Source organism: Quercus robur, chromosome 3 (genome assembly GCF_932294415.1).
Source record: "Quercus robur chromosome 3, dhQueRobu3.1, whole genome shotgun sequence".
In the NCBI taxonomy this organism is placed as follows: Eukaryota; Viridiplantae; Streptophyta; class Magnoliopsida; order Fagales; family Fagaceae; genus Quercus; species Quercus robur.
This window is the reverse complement of record NC_065536.1, coordinates 9,189,450-9,194,096: the sequence shown is the minus strand read 5'-3', so window position 1 is coordinate 9,194,096 and position 4,647 is coordinate 9,189,450. Positions and strand designations below refer to the sequence as shown.

The 4,647-nt window shown below is 40.6% G+C and overlaps 1 pseudogene; it reads right to left on the bottom strand.

Moving 5' to 3' along the window:
- Positions 1–715: 715 nt before the first annotated feature.
- LOC126719202 (calmodulin-like protein 3) lies at positions 716–1,566 on the bottom strand (annotated as a pseudogene).
- Between the last annotated feature and the right edge of the window lie 3,081 nt (positions 1,567–4,647).

Below are 4,647 nucleotides of genomic sequence, written 5' to 3'. Positions count from 1 at the left end.
TAATTAGTAAGTCATATAGGATCTCATCTTCATCTTACTCTCATAATGGGACAAATCCCATTTGAGTTAGAAGTAATTGACAGGATAGGTTTTTAGTTTATATTTCCGTTTAGTACTAATCTATGGTGATCGAACATGAATAGTGGAATAAATAGAATGGACATTCTCTCAAAAAAAAATTTCTTAATTCCTGTTAAACTTGCAGCAATAAACAAAATAGCCATTAAGGATTTCCTCCTTTTTTTCTTGAATTCTTCTCTCCTTTCAAACGGTTTGTGAAGGGTATACTATTTTTACAGCAACAGATTCAAAGCATATTCATTCTTTTGCAACCAGATTTCCCCAATTTTCAATTCTAGGATCCTACTAATTAACTACCTCTGTCAAATTTATTTTTGTGTATAAAAGATGATCAATTAGATTAGACAGTTTCTTTTAAAAGCTTCAATCCATGAAAGCGTATTTCAAGAAACAAACAAATCAATGAATAAGTTTGTTCAACGGTTAATATCGTATGCAATGGTAGCACTCAATCTTGAATATGATCAAAGAAAATTCAACAATACAAAGATTTGTCGAAAGAATAAAAGGAGGTATTTCGTGATACACAAAAAATTCAAGAACATACCGGAATTGCGAAGACAAGGATCTCAAAAGAGTTTGAGATTGCATATAGACAAGCTCTACGCTCCCAATTTCAAGATCACCATGGACAATTGGACATAATAGCCAAATAGTAATTGATAGAAAAACAAGAAAAAGCAAAAGGGAGGTTAATAACTTTGTTGACTCAAAGACCTAGAAAACTTTAGTGTAACAAAGTCACAAGGTTCCCTCTTCTTTGTTCTTCCTTTATCTCCCTCTATTCTCACAAAAAGAAAAAACAAAGAAAAAGCCTTTACATGCATGCATGCAACCTTTTTTTTAACTTGAACTTAGGGCAGCAAACCCACCACCTTTCATCATTTGCTTAAACTCCTTGAAATTGACCATTCCATCTCCATCCACATCCACCTTCTTGATCATCTTTTTGCAATCTTCTACAGTCCTGCCTTGCTTTAGCCCCAAGGAAGCCAACACTGACCTCAACTCCTCCACAGTGATAAACCCATCACCATTTTGATCAAACACATTGAATGCCTCCTTCATGTCCTCCTCTTCATCCCTTTCATCCATTATTGTCTGATACAATACCCCAAATTCATCAATATCGACGAACCCATCTCCGTTTACATCGATCTTTTCTATCATTTGCATCATATCTCTATCTGGGATATAGATGCCCAAGTTTTGTAACGAGTCACTAAGTTCCTGCTTTGTGATCCGGCCATCTCCATTTCGATCGAACATTTGAAATACACGTTTCAGTTCTGCAGGATCCATCGATTGAAATTGTGATTGTTATTGAAACAAGAATGGTTTTATTGACGAGAGAAAATTTTGAAGCTAGCCCCGAAAAACAAAGAAAGAAATCATATGAACGTACTTAGAGAAAATTTGAGAACAAAGAGAAAGATATACGGATTTAAGAAGGCTGTAAAAAGGGAAAATCCTTAGCAAGATCGTTGGAAAAGGTTGTTAAGTGTTTACCTAACTTGCCAATATGTGGTGGACGTTGTATAAGGCTGTTGAGTGGAGAGAACAAACCCATAATTTACGTTGAATCATTGGTTTTTTTTTTTTTTTTCCTTGTAACAGTTTTATTTATTTATTTATATCTTGTCACTTAATTATTCTTAAATAAATATTTATTAATATTATTTTAATAACTATTTGAATGATTAATTATGAAACAATATTTAAACCATTCATCTAATGATGAATAGATAGGATTAGAACTAGATTTACTTTAAAAATTATCTTAAAATTTAGGAGTTGTATATATTTCCTTTATTTTTCCATTTAAAAGTTAAAACATTGGACTGAAAACTTAGCATTGGTCATTTGGAAATGTAGTTAATATATATTTTTTAAAATTATACATAAAATTTTTATTTTAAAAAAAATTGATAGTTATAAAAATAGAAAAGAAGATTTAAACTCTGATTCTCCTAATAAATAAAAAAGAGAAAAAAGAGACTATTATGGCACTAAGCTTCAAGTGTTGGCATAAATAATAGTTACTAACTTACTATGTATTGTTCACTCCTATAAAGCTAAAAATATATTTAGTTTTCTTTGCTATTAGAGACTTTTTACAATGTATTGTTCACTTCTTCAACATATTCATTTACCACTGCTCTTAAAGATAGGATTTGAACTAAATTATGCATGATGATTGAAGAGGAAAAATTATGCATGACGGAGCTATCTGGACGGAGGTGGCACAGACAAACGTGGCATGTACAAACTGAACGGCCACGTGGCATCCAGCCCATTATTATGTGGTCTCCAAGGAACCTTAAATGGAAAATACTTACTGAAGATGATAAAATATAAAGCCTGACGGGCCTACCTTAATGGGCCTGACAGATAGGAACTGTTGGGCCTGTGTAAAGATGATCCCATGCGCTTTGAAGGCCCATCGATGAAAGACACAGTAAGGGCCCATGATCCGAAAATGGAAATCCTTGCTCACCACGCTCAGAAGAATTTGAAGTAGAGTCCCACATGGAAAAGATTTGGAGACCAAGAGGGAAAAGCCAACTCTCTACCACTATAAAAGACCTAACACCCTCGCAAATCAAGGTACGCACAATTTCTCTAAAGCTCATACTCTCTAACATTGTTGGAGCTCTCTTCTGACTTAACCTTCGGAGGGTCTTTGGCCGGTACCACACCGGTACTCTCTGTAAGGTCTTTTTCTATGTTGGGCAGGTTTGGTGTCGAGCGTGTTGGAACCGTGTGGCTCACTGGTGATTTTTTCGGCATCATCAGTTGGCGCCGTCTGTGGGAAATTACGAGTAATCAGTCATTGCTTTATCCCTGAGACAAAGGGTCGTACGGTCCAAACTCGATCATTGGCATCAGCCAACCAAGAAACTGGAAATCCCCCCACTGTTGTAGAATGGCAACTGCAGACACTCTCGGCTGCGATCGAGCGACTTACTTAACAAAATAAAGCTCTTATGCTACAAAACCAAGCGTTGGAAGTGCAAATTAAGCATCTGCAAGAACATCAAAGTCTTATCGCATGATCAACGTAAAAGTGGTCATAATCACTATCCACCCCTTCGAAATATTACAGAAGGGAACAACAAATAGAAGAGAAGACTGACGACTACAATACTGTAGGACGACGAACGATTGGCCAAAGTCGCCTACGGGTGGACGGCCACCATACTAAGTTACCTACGGGTAGACGCATGGCCAAAGTCGCCTAAAGGTGGACGGTCACCATACTAAGTTACCTACGGGTAGACGCATGGCCAAAGTCTCCTACGGGTGGACGGCCATTATACTAAGTTACCTACAGGTAGACGCATGGCCAAAGTCGCCTACGGGTGGACGGCCACCATACTAAGTTACCTACGGGTAGACGCATGGCCAAAGTCGCCTAAAGGTGGACGGTCACCATACTAAGTTACCTACGGGTAGACGCATGGCCAAAGTCGCCTACGGGTGGACGGCCACTACACTAAGTTACCTATGGGTAGACGGTCACTATACTAAGTTACCTACGGGTGGACAGTCACTATACTAAGTTACCTACGGGTAGACGGGTAGTCAAAGTCTCCTACGGGTGGACGGCCATTATACTAAGTTACGTACGGGTAGACGCATGGCCAAAGTCGCCTACGGGTGGACGGCCACCATACTAAGTTACCTACGGGTAGACGCATGGCCAAAGTCGCCTAAAGGTGGACGGTCACCATACTAAGTTACCTACGGGTAGACGCATGGCCAAAGTCGCCTACGGGTGGACGGCCACCATACTAAGTTACCTACGGGTAGTCAAAGTCACCTACGGGTGGACGGCCACCATACTAAGTTACCTACGGGTAGACGCATGGCCAAAGTCTCCTACGGGTGGACGGCCATTATACTAAGTTACCTACGGGTAGACGCATGGCCAAAGTCGCCTACGGGTGGACGGCCACCATACTAAGCTACCTACGGGTAGACGCATGGCCAAAGTCGCCTAAAGGTGGACGGTCACCATACTAAGTTACCTACGGGTAGACGCATGGCCAAAGTCGCCTACAGGTGGACGGCCACTACACTAAGTTACCTACGGGTGGACGGTCACTATACTAAGTTACCTACGGGTAGTCAAAGTCGCCTACGAATGGACGGTCACTACACTAAGTTACCTACGGGTAGTCAAAGTCGCCTACGAATGGACGGTCACTACACTAAGTTACCTACGGGTAGACGCATGACCAAAGTCGATTATGGGTGGACGGTCGCCACACTTAGTCACCTCAACAAGTCCATGACCCAAGGTGGACATCCAACAAGGTGACAAGGTAACACTTAGTCACCTCAATAAGTACACGACCCCAAGTGGACGACCAAAAAGGTGACGAGGTAACAATCACCTCAACAAGTCCACGACCCAAGGTAGACGTCCAACAAGGTGACGAGGTAACACTTAGTCACCGCAATAAGTCCATGACACCAAGTGGACGACCAAAAAGGTGACGAGGTAACAATCACCTCAACAAATCCACGACCCAAGGTGGACGACTAACAAGGTGACGAGGT